This window comes from Ovis canadensis, chromosome 7 (genome assembly GCF_042477335.2).
Source record: "Ovis canadensis isolate MfBH-ARS-UI-01 breed Bighorn chromosome 7, ARS-UI_OviCan_v2, whole genome shotgun sequence".
NCBI classification, from domain to species: Eukaryota; Metazoa; Chordata; class Mammalia; order Artiodactyla; family Bovidae; genus Ovis; species Ovis canadensis.
This window is the reverse complement of record NC_091251.1, coordinates 42,606,968-42,624,407: the sequence shown is the minus strand read 5'-3', so window position 1 is coordinate 42,624,407 and position 17,440 is coordinate 42,606,968. Positions and strand designations below refer to the sequence as shown.

The following is a 17,440-nucleotide window of genomic DNA, read 5'->3' as shown; positions in this document are numbered from 1 at the left end:
GATAAGCAGAAGCTATTTAAGTCCTTGTTTTCAGAGTTCTGCCCATAGGCCAACAGCACCAGCACCAGCTAGGAACTTCTTATTGATGCATAATCTTAGGCTCCAGCTTGTACCTACTGAATGAAGAGTCCACTTCTGTTTTAACAAGGCACACAGGTAATTCTTATGAATGTTAAACTTCAAGAGGCAGGGATTATGGAGAAAGGGAACAGTGTGGTCAAAGGCTCTGTAGCAGAAAGAAGCACGGAGGAATTCTATTTCAGGCAATGTGGCTTGTATTTTTGTCATAAGGGAAGGCAGAATTCTGCATGAGCAGGTCATGGAGATCTACACACACTGGGTCACTGAAGCAGCCTATGAAGGCCCGAAAAAACTCAGGGATCTTTGAAGATTTTTAAGCAGAGAAAGAGGACAATCAGATTCGTATTTGGAAAACATCACTCTGCAGTGCAGAGAGCAGAGAATATTCAGGGTGGAAGCTGCAGGCAATTTCAAGGGCCATTGTGGTAAAAGATGATAGTGTGGAGATGGTGAGAAGAGAGAGACATATTTAGGGGGTTAAATTAATTGGCTTTGGTAACAGATTAAGTATGTGGCTGGTGGAAAGTGAGGGGTCAAAGATTACTCATAGGGTTTCAAAATTGCCCTTTTTGGGTGGATGAAGGTGTTGAGACAGGGACTCCCTGAAAGGAAACCAGATTTGGGGGAGAAATGATCAGTTGAGAATTCTAAATATTGAATTTCAGGTGCCTTTGAGGCAGTGGAAACATCAGAGGTTGTTAGAAAAGTAGATTCAGACTGGTCTGGATTAGAGATATAAATTTGTGAGTGAAATGGGTAATATGCTGGCTAATTTATTTAGGAAAGATGAACAAAATTTTTTCATTGTACTATCTTTCATATTGAATTCCAATAACACTTGCTAATTTAATAAAAAGTGTTTATACAGAGTGCCAAATTAATACAGCCCAGGTCCATTGGCTTCTGTTTTTTAAAGTAGATTCTGTAATAGATTTTAGAGAATCAGAGAGAAATATATAGTGAATGTATTTTTTAAACTTTGCCTAATATAGGTTGTCTTGACCATGCTTTGGCAGAAGTTGGATGGAACTCATTTAAAAGTTGAGTTCCGTGCACATTAACCATGGATATTAGAGGCTGTCAATTGCCTAGTCCATAATAAAACCACAATAATATTTAAGTAACTGATTATTGAAGTGAAAGCTGTATATTTTAGGCATCAGACTTGCAGGTGGTAAAGCTGATATTCTATTATGAAAATTAATGAGCCTGATAAAACTTCTCATTCAAACAGTGTCTTCTATGCAGAGAAGGGCTGCAGAGGTGCTTCTGAGCTCTGCTAAAGCTGCTGCTGCTGCTGCTGCTAAGTCACTTCAGTCGTGTCCGAGTCTGTGTGACCTCATAGATGTCAGCCCACCAGGCTCCCCCATCCCTGAGATTCTCCAGGCAAGAACACGAGTGGGTTGCCATTTCCTTCTCCAATGCATGAAAGTGAAAAGTGACAGTGAAGTTGCTCAGTCGTGTCCGACTCTTAGCGACCCCATGGACCACAGCCCACCAGGCTCCTCCACCCTTGGGATTTTCCAGGCAAGAGTACTGGAGTGGGGTGCCATTGCCTTCTCCGGTGCTAAAACTAACCTTTAAAATATCTTTGATTCTACCTAGTTACATAGACACATAAAAATAGTGTGGAAGATATAATTTGAGTAGAAAATGTAAGCATAGATTTTATCAATCAACTGACTTAGCTATGAAAATATAAATGTGGTTTTTGTAGAATAAGTTTACCATCTGCAAAATACATGCTCAAGAGGCTTAACAAATTAATCCACTGGGTGAAAGAGAAGCTGGCATCAGGAGTTATTACAAAAATATTTAATAATTGATATGGTAATAGCACGAACCAATAAGATATCAGTTAATTTGCTGAGGATGCTGGAGAACCTGTTGCTATAAAGGCATTACTTGAATTAGCTTGGGGTAGGTATTCTGGGGATGAGAAACCAGGCTGCTAAGAGCATGGTCAGTCTTTGGGGGATAAAAGTAGTTATTGGTTTGTGACTATGGATAATAATATTTCATTACTTAAGCAACCAACATGACCTCTTCTATTCAGTTCAGTTTGGTTCAGTTGTTCAGTCGTGTCTGACTCTTTGTGACCCTATGAATCGCAGCATGCCAGGCCTCCCTGTCCATCACCAACTCCTGGAGTTCACTCAGACTCACGTCCATCGAGTCAGTGATGCCATCCAGCCATCTCATCCCCTTCTCCCTTCTGCCTCCAATCCCTCCCAGCATCAGAGTCTTTTCCAATGAGTCAACTCTTCGAATGAGGTGGCCAAAGTATTGGAGTTTGCGCTTTAGCATCAATCCCTCCAAAGAAATCCCAGGGCTGATCTCCTTCAGAAAGGACTGGTTGGATCTCCTTGCAGTCCAAGGGACTCTCAAGAGTCTTCTCCAACACCACAGTTCAAAAGCATCAATTCTTCAGCGCTCAGCCTTCTTCACAGTCCAACACTCACATCCATACATGACCACTGGAAAGACCATAGCCTTGACTAGACGGACCTTAGTCAGCAAAGTAATGTCTGCTTTTCAATATGCTATCTAGATTGGTCATAACTTTTCTTCCAAGGAGTAAGCGTCTTTTAATTTCATGGCTGCAATCACCATCTGCAGTGATTTGGGAGCCCCCAAAAATAAAGTCTGACACTGTTTCCACTGTTTCCCCATCTACTTCCCATGAAGTGATGAGACGAGATGCCATGATTTTCATTTTCTGAATGTTGAGCTTTAAGCCAACTTTTTCACTCTCCTCTTTCACTTTCATCAAGAGGCTTTTTAGTTCCTCTTCACTTTCTGCCATAAGGGTGGTGTCATCTGCATATCTGAGGTTATTGATATTTCTCCCAGCAGTCTTGATTCTAGCTTGTGTTTCTTCCAGCCCAGCATTTCTCATTATGTACTCTGCATATAAGTTAAATAAGCAGGGTGACAATATACAGCCTTGATGTAGTCCTTTTCCTATTTGGAACCAGTCTGTTGTTCCATGTCCAGTTCTAACTGTTGCTTCCTGACCTGCATACAGATTTCTCAAGAGGCTGGTCAGGTGGTCTGGTAGTCCCATCTCTCTCAGAATTTTCCACAGTTTATTGTGATCCACACAGTGAAAGGTTTGACATAGTCAATAAAGCAGAAATAGATGTTTTTCTGGAACTCTCTTGCTTTTTTGATGATCCAGCGGATGTTGGCAATTTGATCTCTGGTTCCTCTGCCTTTTCTAAATCCAGCTTGAACATCTGGAAGTTCATGGTTCACGTATTGCTGAAGCCTGGCTTGGAGAATTTTGAGCATTACTTTACTGGCATGTGAGATGAGTGCAATTGTGCGGTAGTTTGAGCATTCTTTGGCATTGCCTTTCTTTGGGATTGGAATGAAAACTGACCTTTTCCAGTCCTGTGGCCACTGCTGAGTTTTCCAAATTTGCTGGCATATTGAGTGCAGCATTTTCATAGCATCATCTTTCAGGATTTGAAAGAGCTCTACTGGAATTCCATCACCCCCACTAGCTTTGTTCGTAGTGATGCTTCCAAAGGCCCACTTGACTTCACATTTCAGGAAGTCTGGCTCTAGATGAGTGATCACACCATCATGATTATCTGGGCCATGTACTGTCTTTTCTGTACAGTTCTTCTGGGTATTCTTGCCCCTCTTAACATCTTCTGCTTCTGTTAGGTCCATACCATTTCTGTCCTTTATTGAGCCCATCTTTGCATGAAATGTTCCCTTGGTATCTCTAATTTTCTTGAAGAGATCTCTAGTCTTTCCCATTCTGTTGTTTTCCTTTATTTCTTTGCATTGATCGCTGAAGAAAGCTTTCTTATCTCTTCTTGCTATACTTTGGAACTCTGCATTCAGATGCTCATATCTTTCCTTTTCTCCTTTGCTTTTCACCTCTATTCTTTTCACAGCTATTTGTAAGGCCTCCCCAGACAGCCATTTTGCTTTTTTGCGTTTCTTTTCCATGGGGATGGTCTTGATCCCTGTCTCCTGTACAATGTCACGAACCTCATTCCATAGTTCATCAGGCACTCTATCTATCAGATCTAGGCCCTTAAATCTATTTCTCACTTCCACTGTATAATCATAAGGGATTTGATTTAGGTCATACCTGAATGGTCTAGCAGTTTTCCCTACTTTATTCAATTTAAGTCTGAATTTGGTAATAAGGAGTTCATGATCTGAGGCACAATAAGCTCCTGGTCTTGTTTTTGTTGACTGTATAGAGCTTCTCCATCTTTGGCTGCAAAGAATATAATCAATCTGATTTCAGTGTTAACCATCTGGTGATGTCAATGTGTAGAGTCTTCTCTTGTGTTGTTGAAGAGGGTGTTTGCTATGACCAGTGCATTTTCTTGGCAAAACTCTATTAGTCTTTGCCCTGCTTCATTCTGCATTCCAAGGTCAAATTTGCCTGTTACTCCAGGTGTTTCTTGACTTCCTACTTTTGCATTCCAGTCCCCTATAATGAAAAGGACATCTTTTTTGGGTGTTAGTTCTAAAAGGTCTTGTAGGTCTTCATAGAACCATTCAACTTCAGCTTCTTCAGCGTTACTGGTTGGGGCATAGACTTGGATTACGGTGATATTGAATGGTTTGCCTTGGAAACGAACAGAGATCATTCTGTTGTTTTTGAGAGTGCATCTAAGTACTGCATTTGGGACTCTTTTGTTGACCATGATGGCTACTCCATTTCTTCTGAGGGATTCCTGCCTGCAGTAGTAGATATAACGGTCATCTGAGTTAAATTCACCCATTCCAGTCCATTTTAGTTCTCTGATTCCTAGAATGTCGACGTTCACTCTTGCCATCTCTTGTTTGACCACTTCCAAATTGCCTTGATTCATGGACCTGACATTCCAGGTTCCTATGCAATACTGCTCTTTACAGCATTGGACTTTGCTTCTATCATCAGTCACATCCACAGCTGGGTATTGTTTTTGCTTTGGCTCCATCCCTTCATTCTTTCTAGAGTTATTTCTCCACTGATCTCCAGTAGCATATTGGGCACCTACTGACCTGGGGAGTTCCTCTTTCAGTATCCTATCATTTTGCCTTTTCATACTGTTCATGGGGTTCTCAAGGCAAGAATACTGAAATGGTTTGCCATTCTCTTCTCCAGTGGCCCACGTTCTGTCAGACCTCTCCACCATGACCCACCCGTCTTGGGTTACCCAGTGGCTAAATACTAGCCCCACCTACAATTATACATTTGAACAACAGGGAATGATGAAACCAGTAATCTTTGACTTGAAGATGGTTAATATTTTGTTATTATTTTTGGCAGTGATCTGCTTTTTAAGGCCATACACAATAAACCATGTCATTAATAACAGAAGAAATGACTCATCTTCATTGTTTGGTTGGAGGGTAATAATGTGACACATCCTGATGCAATTTCTTATTTACAAGTAAGGAAGGGGAGAAGGAGAGAAATAGAGACCAGTCGTACTACATTACGCTTGAAATATGGTATTTCAAATGACTCTTCCAACCTCCTTTGATTCTGAGAAGGGTTTTATGATACATGCTTTAAGAAAACATTGAATCAGGGCTCTGAGCTGAGATTATATGGTTTGGAGGATGAAGCAATACAGCTTGAAACGATCCTGCCATTGATGGCTTACTTTCCTGACCACCCACCCTCCTGGGGCTGAAAGAACCAGAGTCAAATAAGCAAGAAAGAACCATCGGCTAAATCCAGGTACTTGAGGAAGCCCAGATTTCTCTTCATTGATGCCAATGTCCTGCTTAGAAGCAACCTTTCCCCCCTTCTGTGTCCATCTTTCTGTGTTCTGGATTTTTGACTGTGTTTCTTTCATAATACTGTGAATTCACTTCAGTTTTTGAACTGCACTTTATCTTTAGTAACTAAAATAGTCTCTGATTATTTCCTCTATGTGGTGGTTAAATTGTGGGTCCATTATTTATAAAACTTGCCTCGGCCTTGATCAATCTGAGTATATCAAACAAGCCCCTTTTCCTAGCCTCTGTCTTCATTACGACTTAGCTACTTCTCCCACCTTTGGAGTAATATCTACTATCAATGATTCTGTGACATTTTGCACTGCCCTTTATACATTAGTTTAATGCCAGACTTTAAAGATTATGTTTGTATGAAGTGTGGTCTCTTCTCTAAAATGGCCAGATTCATTCACTCTGAAAATTTGATTTGACTGGCTTATAAACAAAAATACACTAAATCCTGATTTCCAGAAGCATATTATTGGTGAATGGAATAGCATATGATTAGCACATCAGTTACAGTTGAGTGTTTTTCTTTTGTTCGTTTGATGGTGGTATGAATTCCATGAATGAGAATAATCTCAGGATAGAGGTTTATGAAAAATAAGATGTTATTCTACTTGTTGCATTGACAAAGATTTATTATAAGGCTTTGGTTATATTTTTTCTTCAGTCCATCTTATTCTCAATAATAGATAATGATGGTCATACTTATTGAGTACTTATATGTACTTTTATCATAATTCCCAATTAATTAATGTTTCAATGTTAAAGTCATCAATATTGAAATAACCTTATAACTTTAATTTCAGATTTCAATGTTTTATATTTATTATGATTAAGACTTTTTTGCTATCCCAAGATAATGAAACCTTAAGTGAAGAAACATTACTGTTTCTGGAGAACCAAGAGATAAAATGAGAATAATTTCATATGTATGTACATGTAAAAACTTAGCTTAGAAGGATTATTCCATTTGAATAGCTTACAGTGGGAAATTATGGCCTTCAGATAATTTCAAAATTGGCTTAAATTTCACCCTCATTCATAAAAGAATAGGAACAGTCCTAAAAATTCTCATGTTTAATAAATACCTATGAGTCACGGGTCTCATGGAGTTTTGGCTTTAAAAAAGCTAAATAGTTTGGTGTAGTTTTTGAGGAAAAAAGATCTGATTGTGTCCAAGGTGTCATAGCGTTAAAAGTATAACTATCTTTATTAGGACATTATGCATTATTTCTCTTACTGTTGGCAACATTTGAGATATAGGCTAATTTATTGAATCTTGTCAGCTTTATAAAATCCTGTTGTTTCACTTTCCATACAGTTTTTCCTTGTGAAACATTCTGTCTTTTGTCTCCTAATAAATATCCCCTTTCTAAATCCTTTTTCTTTTAAAATGAAAAGATTAAAAGGACTACTTTTGTAATTAAAAGTCATTTTAAAATAACCTCAGAAGATTGTTTCTAGATATCAAAACATCTTTATGGTCCCATTTCTATGGCAAGAAAGACAACGACTGGGATCCTGTACATTTTACTGTAGTCTACATTAATTACCTTCCATTAAAAAATGACAAAGACCTTTTTGAAAGGGAATCTGGCATTCTCTCCAAGAAATGATGGCAGACACCCTACTTTGCTGATTTCTTGACACTTCTAATTACCTGTATTCATTTGAAATCGTTTCCTTTGTAGAGAGTTATTGGCATGATTTTCTGAGAACAAGAGGAAAATGGAAAACATTTTAGCAAGTTAAGAGGAAAAAAAATCAACAGTGTCATTGTTTGCCGCTTTTGTTGAAACTACCTACACGAGTCATTTGAGGGACATGAAGGTAAATGAAAGGTTATACTTTGCCCCGCACGTTGTTGCTGGTATTTGTAATGTCAATAACTGTAGAAGGTTGTCAGGAAACTGGAGAGATAAAGGTCAATAGCAATGACAAATATATCGTTGTATGTGTTTGAATATGCAATATCAGCCTAATCTGCCAGTGGAGGCTTTCACTCCCTGGAAATATCAATCAGGTGCTATGTGAAACCCACCGATTGTTCTCTAGTCTCCTAGAGTGTGATCCAAAGATGGAAAACGCATCAGAGCTTTTTGGGGGAGTGGGTGGGTTGGAATCATTGCTGAATATACATATAAATGCTCATTGTTTCTTTTAAAGGTGGGATTAAAAAAAAGACACTAAAAGTTAACCAGTTTCTCAGACTGCTCCATCGGTGGGAAGTTTAAACATTTTTCCTTTCACCAAGAGGAAGACACAGTGTATTCTGCTTTGTATATCATGACAATGAGGTATATGCCAGAACCTTTCAGTGTTATAAACTAAATTAAATATTAACTATGCCTTGCATACAATCTGGACAAAAATGTAGTTGGCTAATAGTGAACCCTTATACCAGACCCTGCCTCCTGTTGATTTTGACATGTTGGAATGTGTGGACATTTGTATTCAATAATAAATTATTTACAAATGAAATGTACAGTAGGTTACTTAAACTGTGTCTCTACTAAGAATAGACTTGTTAAAATACATTTTGTTGGAGCCAAACCAAAGTATTCAGATTCAGTAGACAAATGCATCTATCTTCCTTTTAGTAAACTGTGCTGAAGAAATCACTTAAAACCTTTAGGGAAATGAAAAGTAAAATAAAATAGCGAGAGATCTTTTAAATGAATGCGCTTCAACTTGGTCTTGAAGAACACCTGCAGGATATAAAGACAGTGTGTTTGAAACACAGAGGGATCATATTTTATGGATATTACTTTTAAAGTTTTGCATCTGCCAGTGCTCTCCATTAAAATATTTTGAAAAATCTACTCTTTCTGAGACATTTTGCGTTTCCTTGGGTATTATGATCCCCTTGCCTAATACTGGCCTAAGGCATAAGTCGTCCTTCCCAAATGCATGTACAACTATATGAGAAGAGAGGTCAGAAAAGAGATCTGCTCCTGATGAGCGTCCAGAGTGACAGGAAGAGAGCAGTGAATTCAGCTGCACCTTGAGGTTACAGAATAAGAGAAAATGTTGTGAGACTCTAAGGAGAAAGAGACAGACAGGAAGACAGAAATTACTTAGGAAGGGGGAAATAAAGATGGGACGTCACCCAGGTAAGATACAAATAGAATTTAACACAAAGAATGTAACTGTTACACAGCAAAAGTGAGTTGCCAATCCTAAACGGGGAGAAAAACGGTAGACTACAGAGGTTGAGCGAGAAAGAGATAATGTTCCCTTTCTAGGAAGAGAAAATCCTCGGCAGAAGGAAAGGAAACAGAAAGAGCAAAGATTTCCTGATGTTTACCAGTGAAGGTGTCTGCCCATTCAGGGGACAACAGATGAGTCACAGGCTCCATGTGCCTCTCCTCTGCACATGCCACACCTAGACAAACGTATTAGAAAGCTCTGTGCCCCATTCCTGGCTGCAAATCTGCATGTGCTCATATATTTCTTTTGACTTTAAATATTCTGTAGAGTTCGTTACGGAGATTTTTACATTAAGATTTTTTTTTCTAAAGCTCTAATTATTTCAGATAAATAATAGTTGTATAAGCCCTCAAACAACAAACCATAAATGGTATAATTGGAGATGGATTAATTCTCCTTTCACTGGTTTCCCTTTGTATTTAGTTGGTTTTTGATTGCATTTCTGACCTTCAGATAAGACTCTTTTGTAAGTCAACAGTCTGGTTATATTCACAGTGTGTCAGATGACAGCTATCGTACTGTCCCAAACGTTTTGCTAATTTTACTTTTAAGTAAAAATAAATAATTTTTCAATTGAAATTATATAAACGGAGGGGAAACTTTACTTTTGTCTTCTTATTTGAAGATAGTATTATCTCCACAAAGGTAATTCAAGGGTTTAAGAAACAATAAAAGGGCCTGTATGCACTAGACATATGTTAAATAGAGTTAACTTTTCTTTGCAATTTCAGCAACTTTAAAGCAGGTGCTGGAAACAATAGAGTCCTGGACTGTCTATGTTGGGGAACCTTCTTTTTATAGACTAACATCTGGGTGAGAATAAAATTTTGAAGGTTATATTTTTTCATTTATTTCTTTCCCTCCCTCTCCTCCTTTCTTGGGTAAAGGTTAGTTTAGAGATGAATGGGTAATACAATGCAAGTCATTTTCTATTTCTTGTAATCTCTTTTTTAAAAAAGTTTGTGATGTAGCACAAATAAAAAAAATGATTGTTTTGCAAAAGTAACTTTGTTCTTTTATGTTAGATGACTGAATTGAAAATTATCTTATGAAGTCATATTTCTATTAAACCTACATGATTTTGTAATTTTTTCTTTCTTTTCACAGCATAATATTTGGGCAATAACAGAATTGCATAGTAATTTTTTGCGGTTTTTCTCTCATTTGTTCATTGTTATTACTGAACCTTTTAATCATCAGTGGTCCACAATGGAAACTACTCAGAAATTGCAGAATTATTCCTCAGATTTTTCTCTCCAGACTAAAAACTGAATATAATTTATAAGTGTTATAACCTACTCTACAAGATGAATGTCCTAAAAGATAATTGTAATTCATAAGTGTTAGGGATGGGAGAGATTAGATATAATTTTATTCATATCTATCTTCTCTATCTTTCTTTGTAGACAGATAAAGTGTTAGACATGACAGAGTGTGCAGTTGTGAGGGAAATCACAAACCTCAGTGTCTTTTCTGAGGCAAGAAAGGAGTAAAGGGCAAATGCTTCCAGTGTTCTAGAAGTTAACTTATGCTTTTTCATACATACAAACACCCTCTCTTCTCTCTTCCTTTTACACTTGTTGCATTAACCAAGTCTTACTTTTTAAAAGGAACACTTATCTAGCTTTTAGTGTAATGTTAATCTTTTCCAGATATTTTCCCTTCTACGAAACTCACTGATCTTATTTATTAAAAGTCAGCTTAAGGAGAACAAATACATAAAGAATTATTTCAATTAATTTTGCATTATAAATAAACGGTTGAGAAACTGATAGCTATGCAAGATATTGTGATCTGAGTTTAAACAAGAGACAACAACCAAAGTAAGAAAGGATAGTTAAGAAGCAAGTAGAAAAAAAGCAGAGTGAAGGTCATTGGTAAAAAGTGGTTAGTCAGTGGAGAGAAAAAAAAATAAGCTTCAAGTATAAAAAAGGAGAGTTCTATTCAATCATAAGTAAGAAAAAAGGTACAGGAGGCCATAGTGGACGTCAAACCAATTACAGGTTAAAAACAGAGCCTTGTTTTTTATACAAAGATACTGATGGATAGTCACAATTCAGGGAATTTAGGGAACATCTACATTATATGCAATATTAATCAGTTCCTTGTTATCACACTGTGTCCTTTAGGGTCCTACCACTTAAGCTGAATGTGCAGAATTTGGAGAAGGTCCAGAGGAAGCAGCAAAATAACGAAAGGCTTGGGAAACAGTCCCAATGAAACAAGGGTAAAGGAACTGGCCGTGTTTAGTCTGGAGAAGAAAAGACTTGGAGGGAATTAATAGCAGTCTTCAAGTTCATGAAGGAACACAGTCCTTTGCAGGTAGAGGGGAACAGCTGGTCTCTGTTTCCTCTGAGGATAGTACAAGACAGCAGGGTCTTAAATGCAGGAGACGGGATTTAGGCAAGATGTTAGGAAGATCTTCTCTACCTTGAGTGGCGTGCAGAGGTAGGCTCCTCTGGATTTAGAATATGTTGAGGGAATTATTATAACTATTTTTTGGAGTCAGTTCAAATTGCAGAATAAAAAGAGAGAATGTTCTCTATAAAATAGGAACCCATGGGGAAAAGGAGCCCTTAAAGAAGGAATACTTGTGATCTAGGGATAAAGGCCCTCTGGGATAAAAGAAATACTAAATTCTAGAAGTGTGTAAGAGTCAGGATACTTGACCAGAAGGGAAAGTACATTGCAGAAAGAAGGAGGAGCTTAAACAGGTAAACAGATTCATCTTTAAAACATTGTTTTAAAGATAAGACAATGAAAATTCATGGGTATGGCATGTATTTGGAAGAAAATGTATAATTTTAATCAAAATTTTGTTTTGGTGGTGGGAAAAAAGTTTTAAATATTTATGTTACAATATATACCAGTTATTAGTAATTTAAAAATTCCATGCTTGACATATCTGAATATTAAAGCTAGGACCAACAAACGTTTGCCATATTTAATGAACAATTTTTAAAGAGAAAAAAACAAAAGATAACAGGGAAATGAACTAGACTTCTCAAATTGTTTTCAGCCTTTTGATCATATGACATATGAGAAAATTGTTATTGTGTGGTAAAAAATGGTATACATATACCACACAAAATAAGAATAAAGGATAGAATTCAAGAAGCAATACTAGAATCCAAAAAAAGATTGCAAAATTTATCAGCATCCTTATCACAGGATATATTAACTGAGCATTCAGTGATCCAAGTTTTAAGCAGATTAAACAAAGGAAAGTGATCCGTGAATTTAAGATATTAGAGTCTAAGTTTGGTTGTTATTTGCTTTACAGGTAAGTCACCTGGAATTGCAGAGCCTATTGCACTTAAAATGATGCTTAAGTGTATAAATATAGAAGTATAAATTACCATTTCAGTGAGTTGAATTGTTAAAGGATGTGCATTAGCTTTTAAAATAATTGTAGAGGTTAAAATTTCCAGTCCCCTGGAACTATGATTGCAACTCAAACCAATAGTCAAAATTGTGCTTAAAGATTACAAATATATTGTGGGAGAGCATAAACACCTTGATTTATAGGATATTTGGTTAGTTTGATCAATTTTCTAGTTACTTTTATTTCTTCAGATAGTCACTCGTTGAAAACAGAATGGATTCTGTGTATGTTTAGCTTTGTTTAAAAATTTTTCAGTATTTCACAGCTGCATTTTGTCATTGATAGTTTCAGTCTAATGTGTTTTGCAACTCACATTTTTTCCCCTCTGATGTTTCAAACTTTCCTTCACTCTCAACTGCAGAAAACAGAATAGTCCATATTTGAATTTTTATTTAGCCAAGATGATAGTTATGTATATTTTATAACATTCTGGTACACAGATCTTAGCAATCTAAAAATAGATTTTTGCAAATATTTTTCACTGCTTTTAAAAAATACAGTTACAAACACTTCAGTTGTAAAAGATTTTGGTTTGGAAATGCATCTTAGTGTCTCTCTCTCGCTCACTCTCGACAAAGAAAAGCCTTTTGTTCTGGTCTCTCTGGCACCACCTCATTCTGTGACTTTCTGCTGTCCCCTAGTGGCATGTTAATCTTCTTGACTACTGTGTGATCGTCTCTGGACCCAGTTCTCTACTCTTCTGAGCTTTTTTTGTGACTCTTATTAGCAGACATTTAAAATACTATTAAACAATCCATGAACTGGCTTTTAGAAGCAATAACCCTGGTGTTTAGTCCAAACAGTTTTCCATTTATGAATTCTTACCAAAGTAAACATGGACAGGGAATGCATGCTATCTAGATTCATTGGGTTACCTCACCACAATAAACATTTCAGGTTTTCAGAATTTAACACAAAACTGATGAAAGCAAAATGTTATCAGTTTTGACGGGTCTATACATAACATACGGTAGCTGAAAGGTAATTTGTGACAGGTCAGACTATTTATGTCAATAGGTTTACAAACAAAAATTGTACTATTCCTTTTCCTTTGCTTTTAAGGTCCTGGTTGGTTACTATCATTTTAATATTTGTTAATTTCACAGTGACATTTTTTGATGAACTATTTAGAAAGATACAATAAAACTGTGTATTTGAAGCATTGGGTGTATCACTTATGGAAAATATTTTACATCAACATATACCATGATGATTAAAACATGTTCTTAAATTTTTCTGGATGTTAAATTTTTACAGGAATCAGAATTATTTTGAAGATTTAAAGATGGTTGGGTTATTTTATCTTCCTTCTATGTTTATGTGCTTTATGTGCTTGAGATACACTGTTCAGCTGTGATAAGGGGGCAGTAAATTTTTCGGTGCAGCATTTTGGTCTTCTGAATTAGCATGCCAAAATATATATAATGAGAATGGAACATAAAAATTTGTTAAAACAGTATTTCAGGTTTTTAAATATTTAACTTTAACTCATGCAGAATCACTATAAGCCTGGCTTACACAATTCTTTTAAAAGATGGCTAAAAACAAACCAAGAAGAATTTACAAGAAAAAAAAAAACGACTGGTGAAATCTGGCCCATTAACTGAACATTACAGAAATCCGAGACGTATACTGAACTAATGATTTCTTGGCACTGCCTTCTTTGGCACTTATTATGGTTTTGACAATTATCACATGAATAGCAACACTTTTTTCTTTCTGAACTTGGGGTGGTGGGGGGAAGTATTCTTGGCAGTGGGGCAGAAGACCCAAAGCCCTGGAAACTCCTGTTTCTTAGTAATTCAGTGTACCGCTTGGCCGTGTGGAAGAAAAAGAACTGAAATGTAAGGCTCCGTTAAATGACAATATTCTTGTTTCTTTAAAGAAAAGTTGGTGTAGTTTTTGAACTACCTCTCTTCTGAAAGGTCAAATTGATGCCCAATTTAGTCATTTTGTCTGTTTATACATGTCTCTATTGGGATAAGATATCCAACAACAAAGCCTTAGATTGCAATCAATCTTGGCTTAAGTGCAAAGCCATCCAACCAATCCAAGAAATCCTATTGACTATCATGTGGAAAGAGAAAAGGAAGAGTTTAAACTCTGAAACTTTTTCTCAAGAGAAAAGATAAGCTGCATTTAAAAAAACTTCCTTAATATATAAGAGAACTCATGTTCCCTTCTTCAGGGTTACCCCACCACCCAACGGGGTCTCAAGTGTTGGATGCAACTTAGCAACTAAACCACCACCACCACCCAATACCTCAAATTCTAATTATATAGTTTCTTAAAAATACATCTTCCATCAAACACTGTAAATTACAATAGCTATTTTTCACAGAGAAATGTCTGATTTCCTTTTTATTTTTAGTTGTCTATTCATCTTGTAAATGTTCTAAAAATGTTCTCCTGGAGTTATTTTTTAAAACTCATGGTATGTTAGGATGATAAATATTGTTACTCTGTCATTGGAAACACTGGAAACATCGTATTTAACAGGCTAATAGGAATGAGAATTCCATTAGAAATTTTAATTAATTTCATTTTAGATAAATGTGATTCTTTCAAAATTTTAGTTCTGTTGACTAAATGAAGAAATTTCTTTGCCACCTTAGCTTCCATTTAGTTAGTTATCTTGTAGAATATTTGGAAAATAAGGGTAGGGAAACATATCCTTTTTGGAAAAAATTAAATCTAGAGACAGTCTTAAATCTTCTCTAATGTAATATAGCATTATCAGTGGCCTATTCTCTACAGAATTAGTTTTTCCAAAACAAATAATAAAGCTGAGCAGTCCTACTTTTTACAACTCTGGAGACTATCTAAACAAAATGAACAGATTTATAGGGCTATTTTTAGTGTGTGTCACTTGCATTACAGTTTACATTTGCTTTCAAACCTTATTTGACATTCTTGGTAGAAAAATACAAGCAGAACACTCATTAAGAGTCTTAATAAAGGACAGTCTCCATAGGGCAGTTACGGAAACCCCAAAGTTGAAGCATGTATAAGAATGTTCTTTGGACTTGACTTTCTGTTGTGCTCCTTCATTTTCAGTTGTCTAAAAAAGGGAAGCCTTCAACCAAAATGCAGATTTAAGGTTCTGTTTATAAAAATCTTTAGGCATTGGGATTGCCTACTAATAATAACTGTGGTAAAAGCACATTTTCAAGGGTAGGAATTTTCACACAGCAACAGGTAAGTGCTGCTCTGCCTAAATAACTATTATTTTTCCATAAATGGTATATTCAGCATTAAAGTGAAAATTAACTTGCTGGAGATGTATAGCACAATGTTGTGACTTTCTGCAAATGGTTCTTCCATGAATAAAAATGCATGGAAAACCTTATGTAATGTTATGAAATATGTCAGCACATATCGATTTATGGAAAATACCATGTTATATTTCAAAATATAGATTTGAGTATTAAATATTTGCATTTCTTCTAAACCAAGTTTCTCTAGCAGTTTGTTCCATGTGAGAAAGGCCAGTGCCTTCCACAGGGAAAGGAACACCATTTCACTTGCATATACAAATAAGGAATGAAGACTCCATCTCCTTTTGTTTACTCTGAAAAGATATTCTATCAAGAGGAAAATAATAGAAAGATAAAATCAGATACATAGTTAACCGCTTTGTCACGTCTTTTTCTCCTGTGTAAAGGGGAACGTTTTGATAAGGTTAGCCTGTACAGGAAACCTAAATTGACACCCTGCTCCATGCCTCGTGGTGCTTTCTCATTAATCGTGTTCATGTAAAACTCCCTAGTAAGGAAATTCCTTAGCTATAGACATCATTCAGCTGAGCCTTATAAATAGAGCTCAAATTCAAAGGTAAGAAAACAGACAAGAATTTTACACCAACCACCCTGATAAGATATGTTTTCAAAGTGAAATCACATCTACAAAGTCTAGTGGGTTGGAAATGTCTGATTAAACACTTAAGAAAACATGCTTTCCCACACAGCAGCCTCTTTCTTTGCATGAAATAATTTCTTAAAACAACAACAAAAAAGTAACTTGGCACAACTATTGGGGCTTATTTAAATGCAGTGTACCACATTTAAACCTGAAAAACAGATTTCTATAAAATTAGAGCTTGACAGATTGTTCTCTATGAACTTAAATAAAAATGAAAAGTGAAAATGATACATTTGTACTAATAGTAATACTCATTGTAACTGCAGAAAAAAGTACAAATGAAGGCACTTTGAGAGGTTTCAAACATTTTGCTTCAGAGAACTCATCTATGAAAGTATTTTTATAGCTTGATGAGTGTTTTTAACTAGTTAAAGATGTTATAGCAGCTACCTTAAAACCATGTTGTAAACAATGCCTCTGATTAAAAGATTGTCACCAATTTTTTTTTTAAATTTGAAGCTTTCAATCATCCCATGCCTTAGGCTTTGCAGTGTAAAGGAATTGTATTTCTATAATAAATTAATCAATTACTAATTAGTTTGGTGGTGAGTGCCTAATTTGAGTTTCTATATAATACAGGGCCAGTTTTTTCTAGCCCTGTTTTATCCCGATCTATTTAACACATGAATTAAGCCCAAATCTCTTTCAAAATTCAGTTCTGTACTTATTCCTGACAAAATAATAAAACATAATTTATTATTGTAATCTCGATTTATGGTTTAGTTAGGTTGACTGAAAATATGACTTCTATAGGAATCCCCATTGTCCCTTAAATTCCAGTTTGCTTTCCATTGGGTTTGTGTGCTGGTGAAAGTTGGTGCAACTAATACTTAACATGTCCATTTAAAAACAAGATGCTTTAGACTTTAAAATAATGTTTAAACAACAGAATAAGAAAAATCTGAGGCTCTTCTGAAATATTATTTTATAACTTTAAATAATCAAAAAAAGATAAACCGAGTCATATGATAAATATATTGCAAGCAGGGAAAGACAAAACATTTTTCAAAATTAAATTGCTATGACAAGCAGTTGTAAGGCAGTCTGCTTTCTTTCCTTTTTTTGGGGGGGGTGGGAATTAGGAGCATTAAA

The 17,440-nt window shown here is 36.0% G+C and overlaps 1 long non-coding RNA gene across 1 annotated transcript in view; it reads left to right on the top strand.

Annotated features, from left to right (window-relative positions):
- Positions 1 to 5,461: 5,461 nt before the first annotated feature.
- The window catches only part of LOC138443486 (uncharacterized), a 507,027-nt gene continuing 495,048 nt past the window's right edge, over positions 5,462 to 17,440 (top strand). The window contains exons 1-2 of the long non-coding RNA XR_011258175.1: positions 5,462 to 5,785; positions 7,524 to 7,662. This is a non-coding gene — a long non-coding RNA (uncharacterized lncRNA). The remainder of the gene's footprint in view (positions 5,786 to 7,523; positions 7,663 to 17,440) is intronic.